The sequence below is a fragment of the Bombina bombina genome, chromosome 3, assembly GCF_027579735.1.
Source record: "Bombina bombina isolate aBomBom1 chromosome 3, aBomBom1.pri, whole genome shotgun sequence".
In the NCBI taxonomy this organism is placed as follows: Eukaryota; Metazoa; Chordata; class Amphibia; order Anura; family Bombinatoridae; genus Bombina; species Bombina bombina.
Window position 1 is genome coordinate 923,090,655 of NC_069501.1, and position 26,596 is coordinate 923,117,250.

General features: G+C 40.7%; 1 protein-coding gene across 2 annotated transcripts in view; it reads left to right on the forward strand.

Moving 5' to 3' along the window:
* The window catches only part of DIAPH3 (diaphanous related formin 3), a 1,718,568-nt gene that overhangs the window by 51,427 nt on the left and 1,640,545 nt on the right, over positions 1–26,596 (forward strand). The window lies entirely within an intron of this gene.

A 26,596-nucleotide genomic window follows, 5' to 3' on the forward strand; every position in this document is an offset into this window, starting at 1 on the left:
AAATCGTAAAAACGAAGCACAAACTTACTTCACCACCTCCATAGGAGGCAAAGTTTTTTAAAACTGAAGTATGTGTGTGGTTGGAGGTGTATTTATAGGCATTTTGAGGTTTGGGAAACTTTGCCCCCTCCTGGTAGGAATGTATATCTCATATGTCACTAGCTCATGGACTCTTGCCATTTACATGAAAGAAAAATATCTAGTCTCCCCCCCCCCTTTTATTTTTGTAGCATCTTTATCACATGCTATGAAATCTAAATATAATGATCTATTCTGAAACTGCTTGGACTGATGGGGAAAAAATGTATACATGTGTGTGAGTTACTCACTGAAATATGACTTAAAATAGGATTAAATTGTAAGTAGCAAAACGGGGGGGGAAAAAAAAACTTAGCGCAAAGGGGTTAAGGAACACTGTTTAAATGTGTTAAAATTTTTTTGTGGAAAAAAATTTGTTTCAGTTTTTTTTTTTCTTTCCTATGATATGGAGAGTCCACAACGTTATTCAATTACTAGTGGGAATATCACTCCTGGCCAGCAGGAGAAGGCAAAGAGCACCACAGCAAAGCTGTTAAGTGTCACTCCCCTACCCATTATACCCAGTCATTCTCTTTGCCTCTGTCAATGGAGGAGGTGAAGTTTGGTGTCTGAAGAAATGAATTCCTTTTTGGGTACTTTATCCTGAAAGCAAGGATTTGGGTTTAGCTGAGTCCACGTAAATCTCTTCAGTAGAGTAGTGGTGGCTTTTAAGCAGTTAGGAAGTTGTGAGGTAGACCTTGCTTTGTCTCCTAACGCATTGCTGCCCATGGTACAGAAAGCCAGAGTTGGTTACTCTGTTCTTTCTTTTTCTACATGTCTCTGTAAGGTGTATGTGTCCTTTCACGCCTTGTGAGCAGTCTTCCTGCCGGACAGCTAGACTGCAGGTAAGTGCTTTTGTCTTCTAGGTCTTGGAGATTTGCACTTCAGTAGAATGTCATATGCAGTAGATGGGGACATTTTTAAAATCCTTTATACAGGATTTTTCTTGGCAGTGGGCAGGCACATTTATATATGTTGAGACTAGGGGTTAATCTTCCCTTTATTGGGACGTATTTTGTTGAAATACTTTTAGTATGTGTATGGCTTATGTTTTATACAGGGATTTATGTAAAAACTTAAAAATTGGCAGTTGGTTTTCTTTGTTTGCTTAGCTAGAACAGGCTAACTGACAGACTGCTTGAGCTTTTTTAAGCTCCGGTGTTGTAGGCAGAAGGAAACGCGCGCCTTTTACTAGCTGCGTAGTTTCCTCTCTGCCGGTCATGTGACTTCTCTCTGCTGTCGGATATTCACGGAGCGGAGCGGCGTAATTGAATTTCATTCTCTTCCGTGTCGATCTACTATACCACAACCCCACCCTTTATTAAAACTTCAGGCACCTCTACACCTTTGTGTTATTCCTTTTCCATTTCCCTTTGGTCGAATGACTGGGGATTATGGGTAGGGGAGTGACACTTAACAGCTTTGCTGTGGTGCTCTTTACCACTAGTAATTGAATGACGTCGTAGACTCTCTTTATCCGGAAAGAAAAATGTTCATCAGGTAAGCATACATTTTTATTTTTATTTTGAAACCGCTTTTTTTTCTCAATACAAGAATATCAGTTATTCCATCAACAAAACAAAAAAGTTATACATTTTTAAAATGGCATGTTTTAGACTATTTATTTATTCATGATTCAGATAGAGCATGTCATTTTAAGCAACTTTCTTATTTAAACCTATTATCAATTTTTCTTCGTTTTCTTGGTATCTTTATTTGAAAAAGCAGGAATATAAACTTACGAGCCGGCCCATCTTTGGTTCTGCACCTGGGTAGCGCTTGCTGATTGGTGACTAAATGTAGCCACCAGTCAGCAAGCGCTACCCAGGTGCTGAACCAAAGATGGGCCGGCTTTTAAACTTCAATTCCTGCTTTTTCAAATAAAGATACCAAGAAAACGAAGACTTTTTTTTAATAGGAGTAAATGAGAGCGTTGCTTAAAATTGCATGCTCTATCTGAATCATGAAATAATTTTTTTTTTTGGGTTCAGTATCCCTTTAACCCTTTCATTACCGGGACTTCCAGACAAAAACTTGCTCAAAAGACCAGAGCATTTTTGCTATCACTCTATTTAAACAGAAATAAAGCAGACAACCAAAGGTATTGATCTAGGCCTATTTTGGTATATTTCATGCCACCATTTCATCGCCAAATGCCATCAAATAAAAACATTTGGTACTTTTTTCACAAACTTTGTTTTTTTTACAGAAATTATTTGCGTACTGCTTGTGCAATCATGTCACAAATGTTTGTAAAAATGTCTCTGGGATCCCCTTTGTTCAGAAATAGCAGGCATATATGGCTTTGCCATTTCTTTCTGGTAATTAGAAGGCCGCTAGTTGCAGCTGCGCACCACACCTCTATTGTTCCCCGGCAGTGAAGGGGTTAATTAGGTAGCCTAAAAGGTTAATGTTAGCTTTAGTGTTGAGATTAGCCTCCTACCTGATGCTCCCCACCCCCTGATCCCTACCTGTCCCTTACCAAACAGCTCTCTTTCCTCCCCCACCCCCCACTGGTCAACCCCATCTTCAGTACTGGCAGACAGTCTAATAAAAAATTTTTTTTTTAATTTAAAAAATGTTTTTTTTTCCTGCCGTGTAGGATTGCCCTAACCCTCAAACCTCTCTGATCCCCACCCTAAAAACATAATTTATGCTTACCTGATAAATTCCTTTCTTCTGTAGTGTGATCAGTCCACGGGTCATCATTACTTCTGGGATATTACTCCTCCCCAACAGGAAGTGCAAGAGGATTCACCCAGCAGAGCTGCATATAGCTCCTCCCCTCTACGTCACTCCCAGTCATTCGACCAAGGACCAACGAGAAAGGAAAAGCCAAGGGTGAAGTGGTGACTGGAGTATAAATTAAAAAATATTTACCTGCCTTAAAAACAGGGCGGGCCGTGGACTGATCACACTACAGAAGAAAGGAATTTATCAGGTAAGCATAAATTATGTTTTCTTCTGTTAAGTGTGATCAGTCCACGGGTCATCATTACTTCTGGGATACCAATACCAAAGCAAAAGAACACGGATGACGGGAGGGATAGGCAGGCTCTTTATACAGAAGGAACCACTGCCTGAAGAACCTTTCTCCCAAAAATAGCCTCCGATGAAGCAAAAGTGTCAAATTTGTAAAATTTGGAAAAAGTATGAAGCGAAGACCAAGTTGCAGCCTTGCAAATCTGTTCAACAGAGGCCTCATTCTTGAAGACCCAAGTGGAAGCCACAGCTCTAGTAGAATGAGCTGTAATTCTTTCAGGAGGCTGCTGTCCAGCAGTCTCATAAGCTAAACGAATTATGCTACGAAGCCAAAAAGAAAGAGAGGTAGCGGAAGCTTTTTGACCTCTCCTCTGCCCAGAGTAAATGACAAACAGAGAAGACGTTTGTCGAAATTCCTTAGTTGCCTGTAAGTAAAATTTTAGAGCACGGACTACATCCAGGTTGTGCAGTAGACGTTCCTTCTTTGAAGAAGGATTTGGGCATAAAGAAGGAACAACAATCTCTTGATTGATATTCCTGTTAGTAACTACCTTAGGTAAGAACCCAGGTTTAGTACGCAGGACTACCTTATCCGAATGAAAAATCAAATAAGGAGAATCACAATGTAAGGCTGATAATTCAGAGACTCTTCGAGCCGAGGAAATAGCCATTAAAAATAGAACTTTCCAAGATAACAACTTTATATCAATGGAATGAAGGGGTTCAAACGGAACGCCCTGTAAAACATTAAGAACAAGGTTTAAACTCCATGGTGGAGCAACAGTTTTAAACACAGGCTTAATTCTGGCCAAAGCCTGACAAAAAGCCTGGACGTCAGGAACTTCTGACAGACGTTTGTGTAACAGAATGGACAGAGCTGAGATCTGTCCCTTTAATGAACTAGCAGATAAACCCTTTTCTAAACCTTCTTGTAGAAAAGACAATATCCTAGGAATCCTAACCTTACTCCAAGAGTAACCTTTGGATTCACACCAATATAGGTATTTACGCCATATCTTATGGTAAATCTTTCTGGTAACAGGTTTCCTAGCCTGTATTAAGGTATCAATAACTGACTCAGAAAATCCACGTCTTGATAAAATCAAGCGTTCAATTTCCAAGCAGTCAGCTTCAGAGAAATTAGATTTTGATGTTTGAAGGGACCCTGTATCAGAAGGTCCTGTTTCAGAGGTAGAGACCAAGGTGGACAGGATGACATGTCCACCAGGTCTGCATACCAAGTCCTGCGTGGCCACGCAGGTGCTATTAGAATCACTGATGCTCTCTCTTGTTTGATTCTGGCAATCAATCGAGGAAGCAACGGGAAGGGTGGAAACACGTAAGCCATCCTGAAGTCCCAAGGTGCTGTCAGAGCATCTATCAGGACTGCTCCTGGATCCCTGGATCTGGACCCGTAACGAGGAAGCTTGGCGTTCTGTCGAGACGCCATGAGATCTATCTCTGGTTTGCCCCAACGTCGAAGTATTTGGGCAAAGACCTCCGGATGAAGTTCCCACTCCCCCGGATGAAAAGTCTGACGACTTAAGAAATCCGCCTCCCAGTTCTCCACTCCCGGGATGTGGATTGCTGACAGGTGGCAAGAGTGAGACTCTGCCCAGCAAATTATCTTTGATACTTCCATCATAGCTAGGGAGCTTCTTGTCCCTCCCTGATGGTTGATGTAAGCTACAGTCGTGATGTTGTCCGACTGAAACCTGATGAACCCCCGAGTTGTCAACTGGGGCCAAGCCAGGAGGGCATTGAGAACTGCTCTCAATTCCAGAATGTTTATTGGCAGGAGACTCTCCTCCTGACTCCATTGTCCCTGAGCCTTCAGAGAATTCCAGACGGCACCCCAACCTAGAAGGCTGGCGTCTGTTGTTACAATTGTCCAGTCTGGTCTGCTGAATGGCATCCCCCTGGACAGATGTGGCCGAGAAAGCCACCATAGAAGAGAATTTCTGGTCTCTTGATCCAGATTCAGAGAAGGGGATAAGTCTGAGTAATCCCCATTCCACTGACTTAGCATGCACAGTTGCAGTGGTCTGAGGTGTAAGCGTGCAAAGGGTACTATGTCCATTGCCGCTACCATTAAGCCGATTACCTCCATGCATTGAGCCACTGACGGGTGTTGAATGGAATGAAGGGTGCGGCAAGCACTTTGAAGTCTTGTTAGCCTGTCCTCTGTCAGGTAAATCTTCATTTCTACAGAATCTATAAGAGTCCCCAGGAAGGGAACTCTTGTGAGTGGAACGAGTGAACTTTAATTTTCGTTCACCTTCCATCCATGTGACCTTAGAAATGCCAGCACTAACTCTGTATGAGACTTGGCAGTTTGAAAGCTTGAAGCTTGTATCAGAATGTCGTCTAGGTATGGAGCTACCGTGATTCCCCGCGGTCTTAGTACCGCCAGAAGAGCACCCAGAACCTTTGTGAAGATTCTTGGAGCTGTAGCCAATCCGAATGGAAGAGCCACAAACTGGTAATGCCTGTCTAGGAAGGCAAACCTTAGGTACCGATAATGATCTTTGTGAATCGGTATGTGAAGGTAAGCATCTTTTAAATCTACAGTGGTCATGTATTGACCCTCTTGGATCATAGGTAAAATTGTCCGAATAGTCTCCATCTTGAACGATGGAACTCTTAGGAATTTGTTTAGGATCTTTAAGTCCAGGATTGGTCTGAAAGTTCCCTCTTTTTTGGGAACCACAAACAGATTTGAGTAAAACCCCTGTCCCTGTTCCGATCGTGGAACTGGATGGATTACTCCCATTAACAAGAGCTCTTGTACGCAGCGTAGAAACGCCTCTTTCTTTGTCTGGATTGTTGACAATCTTGACAGATGAAATCTCTCTCTTGGAGGAGAGTATTTGAAGTCCAGAAGGTATCCCTGAGATATTATCTCTAGCGCCCAGGGATCCTGAACATCTCTTGCCCAAGCCTGGGCGAAGAGAGAAAGTCTGCCCCCCACTAGATCCGATCCCGGATCGGGGGCCCTCAATTCATGCTGTTTTAGGGGCAGCAGCAGGTTTCCTAGTCTGCTTGCCCTTGTTCCAGGACTGGTTAGGTTTCCAGCCTTGTCTGTAGCGAGCAACAGCTCCTTCCTGTTTTGGTGCAGAGGAAGTTGATGCTGCTCCTGCTTTGAAATTACGAAAGGAACGAAAATTAGACTGTCTAGTCTTGGCTTTGGCTTTGTCCTGAGGCAGGGCATGGCCTTTACCTCCTGTAATGTCAGCGATAATCTCTTTCAACCCGGGCCCGAATAAGGTCTGCCCTTTGAAAGGTATATTAAGCAATTTAGACTTAGAAGTAACATCAGCTGACCAGGATTTTAGCCACAGCGCCCTGCGTGCCTGAATGGCGAATCCTGAATTCTTCGCCGTAAGTTTAGTAAGATGTACTACGGCCTCCGAAATGAATGAATTAGATAGTTTAAGGACTCTAAGCCTGTCCGTAATGTCGTCCAGAGTAGCTGAACCAATGTTCTCTTCCAGAGACTCAATCCAGAATGCCGCTGCAGCCGTGATCGGCGCAATGCATGCAAGGGGTTGCAATATAAAACCTTGTTGAACAAACATTTTCTTAAGGTAACCCTCTAACTTTTTATCCATTGGATCTGAAAAAGCACAGCTATCCTCCACCGGGATAGTGGTACGCTTAGCTAAGGTAGAAACTGCTCCCTCCACCTTAGGGACCGTTTGCCATAAGTCCCTTGTGGTGGCGTCTATTGGAAACATTTTTCTAAATATCGGAGGGGGTGAGAACGGCACACCGGGTCTATCCCACTCCTTAGTAACAATTTCAGTAAGTCTCTTAGGTATAGGAAAAACCTCAGTACTCGTCGGTACCGCAAAATATTTATCCAACCTACACATTTTCTCTGGTATTGCAACTGTGTTACAATCATTCAGAGCCGCTAACACCTCCCCTAGTAATACACGGAGGTTTTCCAGTTTAAATTTAAAATTTGAAATATCTGAATCCAGTCTGTTTGGATCAGAACCGTCACCCACAGAATGAAGTTCTCCGTCCTCATGTTCTGCCATCTGTGACGCAGTGTCTGACATGGCCCTAATATTATCAGCGTACTCTGTTCTCACCCCAGAGTGATCACGCTTACCTCTTAGTTCTGGTAATTTAGCCAAAACCTCAGTCATAACAGTAGCCATATCCTGTAATGTGATTTGTAATGGCCGCCCAGATGTACTCGGCGCTACAATATCACGCACCTCCCTCTGAGCGGGAGATGTAGGTACTGACACGTGAGGCGAGTTAGTCGGCATAACTCTCCCCTCGTTGTTTGGTGAAATTTGTACAGATTGACTTTTATTTAAAGTAGCATCAATACAGTTAGTACATAAATTTCTATTGGGCTCCACTTTGGCATTGCAACAAATGACACAGGTATCATCCTCTGAATCAGACATGTTTAACACACTAGCAAATAAACTTGCAACTTGGAAATACAATTCAATTAGAATAATATTAAAACGTACTGTGCCTTTAAGAAGCACAGAAGATCTATGACAGTTGAAAATTAATAAATTGAAACAGTTATAGCCTCAATCCTTGTAAACACAACTTTAGCAAAGGTTTAATCCCATTAGCAAAGATAACAAATTCTGAAAGCAGGAAACAAATTACAGAATAAACGTTTTTTATCTCAGTCAAACTATAATTCTCACAGCTCTGCTGAGAGAAATTACCTCCCTCAAAATAAGTTTTGAAGACCCCTGAGCTCTGTAGAGATGAACCGGATCATGCAGGGAATACAATGAGTTGCTGACTGAAATATTTGATGCATAGTAAAAGCGCCAAAAAACGGCCCCTCCCCCTCACACACAGCAGTGAGGGAGAACAGAAACTGTCAGAAAAACAGATTAAGCAACTGCCAAGTGGAAAAATAGTGCCCAAACATTTATTCACACAGTACCTCAGCAAATGAAAACGATTTTACATTCCAGCAAAAACGTTAAACATAATCTCTAGTTATTAAACAGCTTTATGTATTTCTTACAGTGTAATTCTAGTGAAGTACCATTCCCCAGAATACAGAAGTGTAAAGTATACATACATGACATTATATCGGTATGGCAGGATTTTCTCATCAATTCCATTGTCAGAAAATAAAAACTGCTACATACCTCTATGCAGATTCATCTGCCCGCTGTCCCCTGATCTGAAGTTTACCTCACTCCTCAGATGGCCGAGAACAGCAATATGATCTTAACTACTCCGGCTAAAATCATAGCAAAACTCTGGTAGATTCTTCTTCAAACTCTGCCAGAGAGGTAATAACACACTCCGGTGCTATTTTAAAATAACAAACTTTTGATTGAAGATATAAAACTAAGTATAATCACCATAGTCCTCTCACACATCCTATCTAGTCGTTGGGTGCAAGAGAATGACTGGGAGTGACGTAGAGGGGAGGAGCTATATGCAGCTCTGCTGGGTGAATCCTCTTGCACTTCCTGTTGGGGAGGAGTAATATCCCAGAAGTAATGATGACCCGTGGACTGATCACACTTAACAGAAGAAACAGCTATCTAAACCTCACCTGCCTTAACTATTGCCGCCATCTTATGTACTGGCAGCTGTCTGCCAGTACCTATAAAACTTATTTTTTGTTATAAAAAAGTTTATTTTTTATTTTTGCCTCTAACTCGTATAACCTCCACCTCCCCACCCGCGATCTTTAGTTGGGGCCCCTCCCACATGTCCAGATTGCCTTTTCTGTAGCATAGGGCCCCTCCCACTTCCTCCCGCCTCCCCTGCTGGGCCGCCCACCAGCCACCCGACATCCACCCACACCTCTCACCGGCTCCAGCAGTAGATCGTTACAGACGATGACACACACAGTGTCACTCTGTAATGATCAGGCATCTGCCGTCATATGGAGGCGGAGCACCGATCACACTCTGGCTCCATATGCGGCAGATGCCTGAAGCTTCAGGAGCTCCAGAGCATCCTGAAGGGATGACGTGTATATATACGTCCTGCAGTAAGATAGGCAAAGTACTGCAGGACGTATATATACGTCGTATTGGGTGAAGGCGTTAAGGCTTCAAAACAAGTTGCTGGTGTTTTTTTTTTTTTTTTTCTTTAGCTTGTTATTAATGGGACATGAAACACACAAATTTATTTCATGATTCAGATAAAGCATGCCATTTTAACTAACTTTCACATTTGTTTCTATTATCTAATTTGTTTTATTTCTCTCCCCCCCCCCCCCCCCCCCCTTGTTGAAAAGTATAGGTAGGCTCAGAAGCGGCTGATTGGATGCTGCAAATACATGGCGGTTTCATTGGCTTTCTCCTAGCTCCCAGTAGTGCATTACTGCTACTTAAACAAAGGATGCTGAGAGAATGAATCAAATTAGATAATAGAAGTAAATTGGAAATTTGTTCTAAATTGTACAATCTATCTGAATAATAAAAGAAAACATTTTGAGTTTCATTTCCCTTTAACCTTTCCTGCTCCTAAGTATGACAAACGTTTTGATAGTGCTGCAATAACAAGAAAAATAAATTAATTCTTTGGTTGTTCAGAGCTCTGTGGATTTAACTTTCTATTTTATGTATGCAAAAGTTACTTTTTATTAAACAAAAAACTTCTCCCCCCACACAGGATTTTACTCTCTCTCCTTATCTCTTTCCTAAAGAAGTTGTAAAAATGTCCTGCTTTTTTTTTATCTTCTCCTGGTTTCTTTTAAAACCTATTTTATATACAATTGGTAAATCAATATATTACTCCAGATTGTACATCAATTATTTGTCTAGTTTTGCAATTAAATAAATAGCTAACAGCCTTTTTCGAGTAATGTAGGTACTCCGGGGGCTATATCTCATAATGTTGTCAACATGCATTATCTTAGTAATCAGCTTGGTAGGGCAATGAGAGATTTAGATTACAAGACTTACATAAAAATAGCTGCTAAACATTTAATTGCATTTATTAAACACTTATATTCTCTATTTAATGAACCTTATTTGATAATATAAAAATAGGTTTACTCGTCTTTGCTGAATATGTTTTTGGGGACCTTTTTGTGTCCTTCATTGTTGAGTCCTTTATCCATATACTGGAGTTGGGGTTTAACCCCTTCCTGCCGGGACATATTTGTCTACATCAGAACATAGTTCCGATGAAAACAAATAAGTAAAAATTGAAATCACATTCATGCGATCGTGTGATTTCAATGATGGGATCGGGTCAGAGGAAGTGCCTATAACGCTAGGAAAGCCCTCCAGCCCTTAATCCCATTTAGGAAGCTCCAGGACAGTGAAACTACTATGATGTTCCATGCCGTCCTAACGGCAGGAATGTGTTAAGCTTGTTAGCTCTGTATCAAAGCAGTTTCTTTGTTGGGTTTCTAATTAAAGGGACATTAAACTGTAACAACGCTTGCAATGGCATGTCTTGAATTGAATTAAGTTAGCTGTACAAATGCATGTTTTATTTTCTGCATACTTTTTAAATGTTTTCTTAGTGATTGTGATGACTCTGCCAGATACCAAATGGCTTGTGATTGGCTTGATCTCCTGAATTGTATGTATGCAGCAACAACAAAAAAATAAAAAAATAAAATAAAACAATAATAATCAAACAATCTGGGGGCTGGTAGTGTATGCACCGTGAGTTAGAAAATACATTTCTATAGTTTCTAGGGTCAGTTTAACATATGATCATACTCGAACCTTGTTCCCTGTATAAAGCAAAGATGCTGCGCTAAAAACAAGGTATCTAAAATATATATGAAATCCAATACAATATCTCAAAATTCGTATATATTTAATGAATGTTAAAATAATTCTGAAATATAACCACTGGTGGTATCGGTATTAAGACTAGGGTGTGGGTAAAAGCCGGATCCTGCTGGATCCATGGCTAATTTACACAAATACACATCCAGACACTTCTGTATCCAACAACATTTTACTGCAAAACATTTGGGTCCTTTCAGAACCAGCACTTTTTTACAGAAAAACATCTGGATCCTGCCGGATTCATGCCTAATTTAGACAAATACACACACATTTAAGTGTTTTCCACACAAACACATTCAGACACTTCTGGATCTATCAATATTTTACACAGACATTTGGGTCCTTTCAGAACCAACACTTTTTTTTTACAGAAAAACAGCTGGATCCTACCGGATCCACCATGCCTAATTTAGACAAATACACAGACATTTAAGTGTTTTCCATACAAACACATCCAGACACTTCTGGGTCCAACAACATTTTACTCCAAAACATTTGGGTCCTTTCAGAACCAACTTTTTTTTTTTTTTACAGAAAAGCAGCATGATACTGCCGGATCCATGCCTAATTTAGACACATACACACAAATTTAAGTGTTTTCCACACAAACACATTCAGACACTTCTGTATCCAACAACATTTTACTCAAAAACATTTAGGTCCTTTTAGAACCAACAGTTTTGCTGTTTTTCTGTAAAAAAAAAACCTGTTGGTTCTGAAAGGACCTAGATGGATGTGTTTGCATGGACAAAAATTTAATTTGTGTATAAATGTCTAAGACTTGGATATGGTAGGATTAGATTATTTTTGTGTAAAAAATGTGTGTGTTCTGAAAGGACCCAGATGGTTTTGTGTAAACTAGTGATGGATCAGAAATATCTGGAGGTATTTGTGTGGAAAACACTTACATTTGTGTATATCTGTCTAAATTAGACATGGATCCAGCGGGATCTGGCTGTTTTTCTGTAAAAAAAGTGTTGGTTCTGAAAAGACGCAGATGTTTTTGTGCAAAATATTGCCGGATCCACAAGTATCTGGATGTATTTGTGTGGGAAATTACTTACATTTGTGTATATCTGCCTAAATTAGGCATGGATAAGGCAGTTTATCTGTAAAAAAAGTGTTGGTTCTGAAAAGACGCAGATGTTTTTGTGCAAAATATTATTGGATCCAGAAGTGTCTGGAAGTGTTTGTATAGAAAATATTTAAATTTGAGGATATCTGTCTAAATTAGACATGAATCTGGCAGGATCCGGCTGTTTTGAAGCAAAGTGTTGGTTCTAAAAGGACACCGATGTTGTGGTGTAAAATATTGAAGGATACAGAAGTGTTTGTATGGAAAACACTTACATTTGTGCATATCTGTCTAAATTAGGCATGGATCCAGCATGATCTGTCTGTTTTTCTAAAAAGAAGTGTTGGTTCTGAAAGGACCCAAACGTTTTTGTGTAAAATATTTATGGATCCCCCCCCCCCCGAAAAAGTCACTTGAAAGTTCACTGTAGCGTGGTGCAAATGTGGAGCTGAATGAAAGAATGCAGGTAGCAATGGATTAAAACAGAATCCTCTATATGGCTCAGAGAGCGATCTAAAACTTAACGTTATACGTTACCAGAGAGAGACTGCCATGTACCCCTTGATGTGCTACTGAGAGAGAGACAGACAGACACTGGCCTCTCAAATAACTAGCCTATAACTGTCTAACAAATTCACTATTTTCTTTTCTGTGTTTTGTTTTATATTCATATCTCATTTAAAGACCAATTTACCAGTTAACTCCAAAAATCCTTCAAAATCTGTGAATGGCCTATAATATGCAGCAGAAAATAGTTTTTTTTTTTTTTTTTAATTGTCAAACATTTTCATTTTTTATTTTTTGCAAGTGTCGAATGGTTTACTTTGTAAAAACTGTGCATTTTTAGCATAGCTCAAGTATTGTTAGGATTTGCCGAGTTTCTTGAAGGTTTCCTAGTTGGAAGGGTCCTTTAAAACCGTTAACTCCAGGTTAACCATAAAATGGGGGGTACCGGAGTTGGATCTGATGGCGTCTCGACAGAACGCCAAGCTTCCAAAGTACGGTTCCAGGTCAAGGGATCCTCTGGCCTTTCTGATAGATGCGTTGGCAGTTCCTTGAAACTTGAGGATTGCATACCTATTCCCTCCATTTACTCTGCTTTCACAAGTCATTGCTCGTATCAAACAGGAAGAGAGAGCATTAGTGATTCTAATTGCTCTGGCTTGGCCTCAAAGGATCTGGTATGCGGATCCAGTGGACACGTTGTCTCTACCTCGGTGGAGACTACCCTTGAGGAAGGACCTTCTACTTCAGGGTCCCTTCCTTCATCCAAATCTCGTTTCTCTGAAGCGGACTGCCTCGAGATTGAACGCTTGATTCTGTCTAAGCGTGGGTCATTGAGACCATGATTCAGGCTTGTAAGCCTGTTACATGAAAGATTTACCATAAGATATGGCGGAAATATCTTTATTGGTGTAAATCCAAGGGCTTCTCTTGGCGTAAGGTTAGTATTCCAAGAATTTTGTCCTTTCTCCAGGAGGGTCTGGAGAAAGGGTTATCCGTTAGCACTCTAAAGGGTCAAATTTTGGCATTTATCTGTTTTGTTACATAAACGTTTGCAGATGTAACAGACGTACAATCATTTTGTCAGGCCTTGGTTAGAATCAGGCCTGTGTTTAAAACTGTTGCTCCACCTTGGAGCCTTAACCTTGTTAAAGTTTTGCAGCAGGCTCCGTTTGAGCCAATGCATTCCATAGACATTAAGTTGTTATCTTGGAAGGTTCTATTTCTTTTGGCTATTCTGCTCAGAGTCTCTGAACTCTCAGGTTTGCAGTTTGATTCTCCTTATCTTATTTCTCATGTTGATAAGGCGGTTCTTCGTACTAATTTAGGTTTCCTTCCTAAGGTTGTTTCTACAAAAAATATTAATCGGGAGATCGTTGTTCTGTCTCTGTGTCCGAATCCTCCTTCTGTTAAAGAACATCTGTTGCACAATTTGGATGTAGTTTGTGCTCTTAAATTCTATTTGGAGGTGAGTAAGGATTTTCGCAAGTATTCTGCTCTTTTTGTTTGTTTTTCTGGGAAACGTAGAGGTCAGAAAGCTACTGCTTCTGCTCTTTCTTTTTGGTTGCGTGTGATTCGTCTAGCATATAAGTCTGCTGGTAAGCAACATCTAGAGAGAATTACTGTTCATTCCACCAGGGCTTTTGCCTCTTCTTGGTCTTTTAAAAATGAAACTTCCATGGAGCAAATTTGCAAGGCTGCAACTTGGTCTTCTTTACATACTTTAACCAAATTTTACATTTTTGATACTTTTGCCACGGCTGAGGCGGCTTTTGGGAGAGAGGTTCTTCAAGCGGCGGTGCCTTCTGTTTAGGTATTAGGTTGTTTTTATCCCCCCTATTCATCTTTGTCCTCTAGCTTGGATATTGGTTCCCAACAGTAATTGAGATGAACCCGTGGACCATATCTTAGAAAGAAAACATTTATGCTTACATGATACATTTATTTCTTGCAGATAAGGTGAGTCCACGGACCCACCCTTTTTGTTTTTTTAAAAGAGTTTTTGACTAAACCTCAGACACCTCTGCACCTTGTGTTACTCTCTCTTTTCTCCATTTCCTCCCAGACGAATGACTGGGGGTTGTGGGTAAGGGAGTGATACTTAACAGTTTTACTGTGGGGCTCTTTGCCTCCTCCTGATGGCCAGGAGTGATATTCCCAACAGTAATTAAGATGAACCCGTAGACTCACCATATCTGGAAGAAATACATTTATCAGGTAAGCATAAATTTTGTTTTTTTAAATCAAAATATCCTTTTTCTGGTATGAAGGTGGATGTTTAATCTTTGCTGCAAATCATGTAATTAGTACTAATGACTGCCCTACCTTTTTGTTTTTGCTTTCTAATCTAAGACATTAAAATCTTTTTAAAAGTACTAACATATTGTTAGCGGTTAAATGATCATATAATTGTTGCTGAATTATGATATAAAATTATCCCTTGTGGAGTTTTTTTCTTTTTAATTTTCTGGCATCCAACGTTGTAACATGGCTAGTGGCGTTAAGAATCTAGAGATTGCAGTGACTTGTTAATTAGAAAAGCCGTCTTCATGTTGAAAATATTACTTTTTTTTTTTTTTTTTTTTTGCTCTAGACTTTTTCTAATGAAAATTGTTTGTCTATAGATTCAAATCTACATACAGCATAATATTCTGTGAATCTGCTCTAAAATTAATAGCTCAACTTCTAAAATATCTTCTTTATGACCAATTTTAAAACAAATTAGTTATACATCTTTTTTTTATGGTTTCTGACATTTTGGTTCCCTGTGTGAGACTTGACCTTAAAGGGATAGAAAAGTCAAAATTGAAATGTGCATTTCAGTTTGAAATATAAGCATTTTTGTGATATACGTCCATTAGTAAAAATGCAGCTAATTAAAGTTTTATAACAGGTTTTTTTCTGCAGCATACACACACATGCTGTGAGTGCCTGGGCACCGGTATTTAAACACCACACCTTACCAGAGGGCCAGCAGTATTACACAAATTATCTCTTCATAAGCAATACACACCACAACCACCTCCCTTAGCAAGCATATTGTTTGCACAGGTCATCATAGGATATGTGCATATGCCTCTGAAAAACCAGTAACTTTTACTAAAAGTTTTTTCTGGTCTTGGAAGTATATTGCAAAAATGTTTATTTGAAATTGAAAGCACATTTCAATTTTGACCTTTCTATCCCTTTAAAGGACCACTCAAAGCAGTAAAATTACATAATTAACAAGTACATAATAAGACAATACGATAACACCTACTCCTGAATTTCAAATAAGCAGTAAAAAATAATTGACAAATTTATTTCTCATGTGACAGACATCAGCCAATCACAGACTATTATACGTATACCGCGTGAGCTTGTGCACATGCTCGGTAGGATCTTGTTACCCAGAAAGTGTGAATATAAAAAGACTGTGCAAAATGTGATAATGGAAGTTAATTGGAAAGTGTCATAAAACTGCATGCTCTATCTGAATCATAAGTTTATTTTGACTTGTGTCCCTTTTAATTTAACCATTATATATAAAAAAGTCAGTTGCTGACCTCAATAAATTGAATAAATTAAAACATTGCATTTCTCTTGTAAGGTGTATCCAGTCCACGGATCATCCATTACTTGTGGGATATTCTCCTTCCCAACAGGAAGCTGCAAGAGGATCACCTACAGCAGAGCTGTCTATATAGCTCCTCCCCTTCCTGTCACCCCCAGTCATTCTCTTGCAGCTCTCGACAAACATGGAAGCAGTTAGAGAGATGTGGTGTAATTAGTTGTTTTTCTTCAATTCAAGAGTTTATTATTTTTAAATGGTACCGGAGTTGTACTATTTTGGTCTCAGGCAGAAAATAGAAGAAGAGTCTGCCTGTGGTCTCTAATGATCTTAGCAGGTTGTAACTAAGATCCATTGCTGTTCTCACACATAACTGAAGAGAGAGGTAACTTCAGCTTGGGGAATGGCGTGCAGGGTATCCTGCTATGAGGTATGTGCAGTCTAAATTTTTCTAGAGAAATGTAAATGCTAGAAAATGCTGTTAATACCGGATTTATCTGAGGTAAGCCTGATTACAGTGATTTAACACCAACTAGTATCATGCTTGCTGTTAGAGGTAATACTCTTATTATTTTTCACATTTCTGACATATAAAAAGTTTGCTGGAAATGCTTAAACGTTTTTTATATGCATATTGGTGATAAAACTTTATTGGGGCTTAGTTTTTTCCACATGGCTGGCTAATTTTGGCCTAGGGATAGTTTTTGTTTGGCCTCTCACTGTGAATACATGAGTGGGAGGGGCCTATTTCGCGCCTAAATGCGCATTAGATTTTGCAGTCTGAGACATCCAGTTTCCCTGAAGGAGCCCTCTGAATGCTTAGGACCTCTCTGAAGGGTTTTTGTGCTTTCCAAAGTCGATTGTATGGGAAGGTAGGGCCAAAGCAGAGCTGTGGCAGTTTGTTGTGACTGTTAAAAAAAGACGTTTATTTCGTTTTTTTGATCCGTTTTTTAAACTAAGGGGTTAATCATCCATTTGCAAGTGGGTGCAATGCTCTGTTAGCCTATTATACACACTGTAAAAAATTTGTTTGATTTACTGCTTTTTTCACTGTTTTTCAAATTCTGACCTTTTTTATTTTTCTTAAAGGCACAGTACCGTTTTCATTTTTTGCTTGTTAACTTTCTGTAAAGTGTTTTCCAAGCTTGCTGGTCTCATTGCTAGTCTGTTTAAACATGTCTGACATAGACGAAACTCCTTGTTCATTATGTTTAGAAGCCATGGTGGAACCCCCTCTTAGAATGTGTACCAAATGTACTGATTTCACTTTAAGTTATAAAGACCATATTATGTCTTTAAAAGATTTATCACCAGAGGAATCTGACAAGGGGGAAGTTATGCCGACTAACTCACCCCACGTGTCAGAGCCTTTGACTCCCGCTCAAGAGGCGCCAAGTACATCTAGCGCGCCCATGGCGGCAGTCATGGATAATACACTGTCAGCGGTATTATCCAGACTACCTGGGTTACGAGGAAAGCGAGACAGCTCTGGGGTTAGAAGAAATACAGAGCACTCTAACGCTTTACTAGCTGTCTGATACCCCCTCACAATATGCAGAAGCTGAGGAAGGAGAGCTTCTTCCTGTGGGTGATGTGTCTGACTCAGGGAAGATGATTCAACCTGATTCTGATATGGCAACATTTAAATTTAAGCTCGAACACCTCAGCGTGCTACTCAGGGAGGTTTTAGCTACTCTGAATGACTGCAATACCATTGCAGTGCCAGAGAAATTGTGCAGATTGGATAAATACTATGCAGTGCATGTTTTCTGATGTTTTTCCAATACCTAAAAGGTTTTCAGAAATTATTACTAAGGAATGGGATAGACCAGGTCTACCGTTCTCTCCCCCTCCTATTTTTAAGAACTTGTTTCCAATAGATGCTGCCACACGGGACTTATGGCAGACGGTCCCTAAGGTGGAGGGAGCAGTTTCTACCCTAGCTAAGCGTACTACTATCCCCGTCGAGGACTGTTGTGCTTTCTTAGATCCAATGGATAAAAAGTTAGAGGGTTACCTTAAGAAAATGTTTATTCAGCAAGGTTTTATTCTACAGCCTCTTGCATGCATTGCCCCAGTCACTGCTGCGGCGGCCTTCTGATTTGAGTCTCTGGAAAAGGCTTTACAGGTAGAGACCCCATTGGACGATATACTTGACAAGCTTAGAGCACTTAAGCTAGCCAATTCATTTGTTTCTGATGCCATTGTTCATTTGACTAAACTAACGGCTAAGAATTCTGGTTTTGCTATTCAGGCGCGTAGGGCGCTATGGCTTAAATCATGGTCAGCTGACGTTACTTCAAAGTCTAAGCTTCTTAATATTCCCTTCAAGGGGCAGACCCTATTCGGGCCTGGTTTGAAGGAGATCATTTCTGATATCACGGGAGGAAAAGGTCATGCCCTCCCTCAGGACAGGTCTAATAAATCAAGGGCCAAACAGCCTAATTTTCGTGCCTTTCGAAACTTTAAGACGAGCGCGGCATCAACTTCCTCTAATACAAAACAACAGGGAACTTTTGCCCAGTCCAGGTCGGTCTGGAGACCTAACCAGGCTTGGAACAAAGGTAAGCAGGCCAAAAAGCCTGCTGCTGCCTCTAAGACAGCATGAAGTATTGACCCCCGATCCGGTAACGGATCTAGTAGGGGGCAGACTTTCTCTCTCCACCCAGGTTTGGGCAAGAGATGTCCAGGATCCCTGGGCGTTGGAAATTGTATCCCAGGGATATCTTCTGGACTTCAAAGCTTCCCCTCCAAAAGGGAGATTTCACCTTTCACAGTTATCTGCAAACCAGATAAAGAGAGGCATTCTTACATTGTATTCAAAACCTCCTAGTTATGGGAGTGATCCACCCAGTTCCAAAGGAGGAACAGGGACAAGGTTTTTATTCAAATCTGTTTGTGGTTCCCAAAAAAGAAGGAACCTTCAGACCAATCTTAGATCTCAAGATCCTAAACAAATTTCTCAGGGTCCCTTCATTCAAGATGGAGACTATTCGTACCATCCTACCTATGATCCAGGAGGGTCAATACATGACTACAGTGGATTTAAAGGATGCTTATCTTCACATTCCGATACACAAAGATCATCATCGGTTTCTCAGGTTTGCCTTCCTAGACAGGCATTACCAGTTTGTAGCTCTTCCATTTGGGTTAGCTACAGCTCCAAGAATCTTTACGAAGGTTCTGGGGTCACTTCTGGCGGTCCTAGGGCTGCGGGGCATAGCTGTAGCCCCTTATTTAGACAACATTTTGATACAGGCGTCAAATTTCCAAATTGCCAAGTCTCATACGGACATAGTTCTGGTATTTCTGAGGTCGCACGGGTCGAAAGTGAACGAGGAGAAGAGTTCTCTTTCCCCTCTCACAAGAGTTTCCTTTCTGGGAACTCTGATAGATTCTGTAGAAATGAGGATTTACCTGACAGAGACCAGGTTATCAAAACTTCTAAATTCTTGCTGTGTGCTTTATTCTACTTCTAGCCCTTCGGTGGCTCAGTGTATGGAAGTAATTGGCTTAATGGTAGCGGCTATGGACATAGTGCCCTTTGCCCGCCTACATCTCAGACTGCTGCAACTCTGCATGCTCAGTCAGTGGAATGGGGATTACACAGATTTGTCCCCTCTACTAAATCTGGATCAAGAGACCAGGGATTCTCTTCTCTGGTGGCTATCTCGGGTCCATCTGTCCAAAGGTATGACCTTTCGCAGGCCAGATTGGACAATAGTAACGACAGATGCCAGCCTTCTAGGCTGGGGGGCAGTCTGGAACTCCCTGAAGGCTCAGGGACCGTGGACTCAGGAGGAGACCCTCCTCCCCATAACCATTCTGGAATTAAGAGCGATATTCAATGCTCTTCAAGCTTGGCCTTAGCTAGTGACAGATTTCAGTCGGACAACATCACGACTGTAGCTTACATCAACCATCAAGGGGGAACAAGGAGTTCCCTAGCGATGTTGGAAGTTTCAAAGATAATTCAATGGGCAGAGATTCACTCTTGCCATCTATCAGCTATCCATATCCCAGGAATAGAGAACTGGGAGGCAGATTTTCTAAGTCGACAGACTTTTCATCCGGGGGAGTGGGAGCTCCATCCGGATGTGTTTACACGGTTGATTCAACGTTGGGGCAAACCAGAACTGGATCTCATGGCGTCTCGCCAGAACGCCAAGCTACCTTGTTACGGATCCAGGTCCAGGGATCCCAAGGCAGCGCTGATAGATGCTCTAGCAGCGCCTTGGTCCTTCAACCTGGCTTATGTGTTTCCACCGTTTCCTCTGCTCCCTCGTCTGATTGCCAAAATCAAGCAGGAGAGAGCATTGGTGATGGAGAGAGCATTGGTGATTTTGATAGCGCCTGCGTGGCCACGCAGGACTTGGTATGCAGATCTAGTGGACATGTCATCTCTTCCACCATGGACTCTGCCTCTGAGACAGGACCTTCTACTTCAGGGTCCTTTCAACCATCCAAATCTAATTTCTCTGAGACTGACTGCCTGGAGATTGAACGCTTGATTGTATCAAAGCGTGGCTTCTCCGAGTCGGTCATTGATACCTTAGTTCAGGCACGGAAGCCTGTCACCAGGAAAATCTATCATAAGATATGGCGTAAATATCTTTATTGGTGTGAATCCAAGGGTTACTCATGGAGTAAAGTCAGGATTCCCAGGATATTATCTTTTCTCCAAGAAGGATTAGAAAAGGGATTGTCAGCTAGTTCCTTAAAGGGACAGATTTCTGCTCTGTCTATTCTTTTGCACAAGCGTCTGGCGGATAGTCCAGACGTTCAGGCGTTTTGTCAGGCTTTAGTTAGAATCAAGCCTGTGTTTAAACCAGTTGCTCCGCCATGGAGTTTAAATTTAGTTCTTAAAGTTCTCCAAGGGGTTCCGTTTGAACCTCTTCATTCCATAGATATCAAGCTTTTATCTTGGAAAGTTCTATTTTTGGTAGCTATTTCCTCGGCTCGTAGAGTTTCTGAGTTATCTGCCTTACAGTGTGATTCCCCTTATCTAATCTTCCATGCAGATAAGGTAGTTTTGCGTACCAAACCTGGGTTTTTACCTAAGGTGGTATTTAATAAGAATATCAATCAGGAGATTGTTGTTCCGTCATTGTGTCCTAATCCTTCTTCAAAGAAGGAACGTCTATTACACAATCTTGACGTGGTTCGTGCTTTAAAGTTTTATTTACAAGCTACTAAAGATTTTCGTCAAACATCTGCTTTGTTTGTTGTCTACTCTGGACAGAGGAGAAGCCTAAAGGCTTCGGCAACTTCTCTTTCGTTTTGGCTAAGAAGTATAATACGCTTAGCTTATGAGACTGCTGGCCAGCAGCCTCCTGAAACGATTACAGCTCATTCTACTAGAGCTATGGCTTCCACATGGGCTTTTAAAAATGAGGCTTCTGTTGAACAGATTTGCAAGGCGGCGACTTGGTCTTCGCTTCATACTTTTTCAAAGTTTTATAAATTTCATACTTTTGCTTCTTCGGAGGCTATTTTTGGGAGAGAGGTTTTTCAGGCAGTGGTTCCTTCCGTTTAAGTACCTGCCTTGTCCCTCCCTTCATCCGTGTACTTTAGCTTTGGTATTGGTATCCCACAAGTAATGGATGATCCGTGGACTGGATACACCTTACAAGAGAAAACAAAATGTATGCTTACCTGATAAATTTATTTCTCTTGTGGTGTATCCAGTCCACGGCCCGCCCTGTCATTTTAAGGCAGGTATGTTTTATTTTAAACTACAGTCACCACTGCACCCTATGGTTTCTCCTTTCTCTTGTTTGTCTTCGGTCGATTGACTGGGGGTGGCAGGAAGGGGAGGAGCTATATAGACAGCTCTGCTGTGGGTGATCCTCTTGCAGCTTCCTGTTGGGAAGGAGAATATCCCACAAGTAATGGATGATCCGTGGACTGGATACACCACAAGAGAAATAAATTTATCAGGTAAGCATAAATTATGTTTTTATACAATAATTAGGTCTAGCTTAGCTAACTTGTTTTTTTATATAGGCTTTAAAGATTTGAATCTTGGTATTGGCAGTTTTAAATGGTTTAATTGGCAGGTTTAATTTCTGAAATATGTAGTTTTTGTAGTCCCTAATTCAACTATGCATGCATATCTCCAAATGTTATATGATTGTGTGTAAATATTTTAAATGTTTGTTTTTCTTAAAACTGAACATTTTCCTTGTGGGATTTACGAGTGTAGTTTGTGGTTCTGTTTTGTAAGATATGTTTACTGTCTGATTTCAGAATTCACTTTTGACTTTCTTGTTTCATATAGCAGAAAATATAAATAATGCAGGTTTTAGTTTCTTCTCTATTTTTTAAATGTTTTATGCTTTCCTGAAATGCATACAAGTACGCTGTTCATATTCCAGTACACATAACAGCAATCTAGAAAATGTATTCAGTTTTTTGTTATGTAGGAAGTTACAAGACTATGTATTTATCAATGGTTTCATTTGCAATTCATGAACCATTCCTCATTTAATGGGATAGCAAGGTCAAAATTTAAATGTGCATAGATGCTTCTAGTTTTTATTACTGTTTTTCACGATTCTTCAAACACCACACCTTCTCAGTAGTGGGAGTCGGTAGTGGCTTGTATGACACAAATTTATGTGTTCGCAAAAGTAATGTACACCACCACCAGTTCTCTGAACAGACATGGGGGGCGATTTATCAAGCTGAGGCCCTGTCCGCAGCAGCTCGCCTCTGGCGTACTGAATTCCCCTGGCGGAATTCAGCATTGCACACGAGCGCTATTTCTTTCATGTAAGTGGCAAAAGTCCATAAGCTAGTGATGTATGAGATATACATTCCTACCAGGAGGGGGCAAAGTTTCCCAAACTTCAAAAATGCCTATAAATACACCACCTACCTCACTCATACCTTAGTTTTACAAACTTTGCCTTGTGGAAGTGGTGAAGCAAGATGTGCTTGGTTTTCTTCTGTGATAGGCGCTTCTAAGCATATTGATGCCCAGTTCCTCTGAGTACAATGTTTGTCTGAGGGATGTGAATGGAGTATTGCCTAACGATGCCATGTGTTCACCTATGGGAAATATATTGTAAGGCTCTCTGTAATCAGTCGCAGGGATTTATCTGCTGCCTCCCTTTACAGATTGACATTATACTCCTCTACCATTACCTCTGCTGATATGTTTCAGTACTGGCTTGACTGTCTGCTATATGTGGATGGGTGTCTTCTGGTAAGTATCATTTTTTTAAGACACTCTCAGCTATATTTGGCACTTTATCTTTTAAAGTGTTAAATGTATATTGTATATATTTGCCATGAGTCAGGTCTGTGTATTTCCCTTTTGCAGTCTAACAGTTTCAGCATGGAAATTGTTGGGTTAGGTAATGTCCAGAAGAAGACCCAAATGCTAGGGCGAACTAAAATAACACCCTTGCACTCTGAGTTTAATCCAGGACGTGACCCCACGACAACTACTATAAAACAAGGTACTCACAATATGGAGCAGTGTTGGTCTGGGTCCTCTGGAAAGAGTAAAGTAAATCTTGATTGCTGCAGCTTAAACTTCAGAATAGGGTACCATAAACAAACAGTCAATAATGAAGGATTAGGCAACTTGAAATCAGGCAATTTGAGGGTTAAGCTCAGCGTGGTCAATGAAGCAGAGTTTGGCAATTTGTAATCTGGCAGTTTGTGGGTTAAGCAATAGAGTAGTCGTAAATGCAGAGTTTGGCAACTTGTAATCAGGCAGTTTGTGGGTTAAGCAATAGAGTAGTCGTATATGCAGAGTTTGGCAACTTGTAATCAGGCAATTTGAGGGTTAAGCAATAGTTGTATATGCAGAGTTTGGCAACTTGTAATCAGGCAGTTTGAGGGTTAAGCAGTAGTCGTATATGCAGAGTTTGGCAACTTGTAATCAGGCAGTTTGAGGGTTAAGCAGTAGAGTAGTCGTATATGCAGAGTTTGGTAACTTGTGATCAGGCAGTTTGAGGGTTAAGCAGTAGAGTAGTCGTTCAGGCAAAGGTTCAGGAACAGAGGACAAATTCAAAGTATGAGTACTCACGACAGCCACAGGAATACAACAAACAATCAGGCACCGGAGGATAGAGAGACCGGAATAAGAAGCCGGTCCTGATGTCGTCAGAGGGGGACGGCTCAGAGAGAGGAAGACGTTGCCAGGCAACCCGACACACAGGAAGAGCCGCCGCGGCGAGCGTGACATTATGTTTATGGCAGTTTAGGGCTTAGGCTCGCAATGACGCAGAATGTTACTTTTTATTGCAACATTTTTGGTGCAAAATGTTTTTTGGTTCAAAGTCGCGCCTGTTATGATGCAGGATCTCACACGAAACAACTAGTGTGGTTTTTACAAGAACATGGTTGGAGGATCAATTTACAAAAGAGTTTCTTGATTCCTCAGACAATGGTCACCTTTTTTAGGTTTCCAGATAGATTCAGTGTTCATGACTCTTTCTCTGACGGGCAAGAGACAAATTAAGTTAGTTTTAGCTTGTCTAAACCTTCAGTCTCTCTCATTCCCTTCAGTGGCTAGGTGCATGGAAATTTTAGGTCTCATGACTGCAGCATCGGACGCGATACCCTTTGCTCGTTTTCATATGAGACCTCTACAGCTTTGCATGTTGCACCAATGGTGCAGGGATTATACTCAGATATCACAACTGATATACTTATATCCCAATATTCAACTCTCTCTGACTTGGTGGTTAGACCATCACCTTATTGTTCAAGGGGCCCGATTTGTTCGTCCTTCCTGGACTGTGATCACAACAGATTCAAGTCTTAGAGGTTAGGGAGCTGTCTGTGGGTCTCTGACAGCACAACAGGGTTGGAAACCTCAAGAGGCGAGGTTACCAATCAATATTGTAGAACTCGTGCCATTTTCAGTGCTCTTCAAGCGTGGCCTCTATTGAATAGAGAACTTTACATTTGTTTTCAAACAGACAATATCACAACAATCATCAAGGAGGGACTCTCAGTCCTTCAGCAATGAAAGAAGTATCTTGGATACTTTCTTGGGCGGAATCCAACTCTTGTTTAATTTCTGCGTTTCATATCCCAGGTGTAGACAATTGGGAAGCGGATTATCTCAGCCGTCAGACTTTACATCCGGGGGAGTGGTCTCTCCATCCAGATGTGTGTTTTCATCTTGTACAGATGTGAGATCTTCCAGAAATAGATCTGATGGCCTCTTGTCTAAACAAGAAGCTTCCCAGATACTTTTCCGGGTCCAGGGATCCTCCGGCGGAGATGGTGGATGCCTTAGCAGTTCCTTGGTTTTACCAACCTGCTTATATTTTTCCGCCTCTGGTTCTTCTTCCAAGGGTGATCTCCAAGATCATATTGGAACAATCGCATGTGTTTCTGATAGCACCAGCATGGCCTCACAGGTTTTGGTATGCAGATCTTGTCCAGATTTCCAGTTGGCAGCATTGGCCAGTTCCTTTATGGCCAGACCTTCTGTCTCAAGGGCCGATTTTCCATCAGGACCTCAAATCTCTAAATTTGAAGGCATGGAAATTGAACGCTTAGTCCTTTGTCATAGAGATTTCTCTGACTCAGTGATTAGCACTATGATACAGGCTCGTAAGTCTGTTTCAATGAAAATATATCAGGTTTGGAAAACCTATATTTCATGGTGTTCCACTCATAATTATTCTTGGCATTCTTTCAGAATTCCTAGGATTTTAGTTTCTTCAGGATGGTTTGGATAAGGGTTTGTCTGCAAATACTTTGAAAGGACACATTTCTGCTCTTTCTGTCTTATTTCATAGAAAGATTGCTAAACTTCCTGATATTCACTGTTTGATTCGTATCAAACCTGTTATTAAATCTGTTTCTCCTCCTTGGAGTCTCAACTTGGTTTTGAAGATTTTGCAGGCTCCTCTTTTTAAGTCTATGCATTTTTTGGATATTAAACTACTTTCTTGGAAAGTGTTATTTCTTTTGGATATCTCTTTGGCTAGAAGAGTTTACGAATTGACTGCTCTCTCTTTTGAGTCTCCTAATCTGATTTTCCATCAAGATAAAGCTGTTTTGCGGACTTTGTTTAAATTTTTTCCTAAAGTTGTGAATTCTAACAACATCAATAGGGAAATTGTTGTTCCTTCCCTATGTCCTAATCCTAAGAATACTCTTGAAAGGTCTTTACATTTTTTGGATGTAGTAAGAACTTTGAAATAATATATTGAGACTACTAAAGATTTCAGAAAGACTTCTAGTCTATTTGTTGTGTTTTCTGGTTCCTGGAAAGGTCAGAAAGCCTCTGCCATTTCTTTGGCATCTTGGTTGAACATTTTGATTCACAAAGCTTATTTGGAGGTGGCGCAGTCTCTCCGCCTCAGAATTACAGCTCATTCTACTAGATCAGTTGCCACTTCTTGGGCTTTTAAGAATGAAGCTTCAGTTGATCAAATTTGCAAAGTAGCAACTTGGTCTTCTTTGCATACATTTACTAAATTTTACTATTTTGATGTGGTTGCTTCCTCGGAAGCAGCCTTTGGTAGAAAGGTTCTTCAGGCAGTTGTCTGTTTGATTCTAATGCCTTTTGATTTGAGTTTTTTTTATTTTATTTTTTTAAAGAAAAAATTATTATTTGGGATTTAATTTCCAGCGGATTTAGCTGTTTTTTTTTTTTTTATC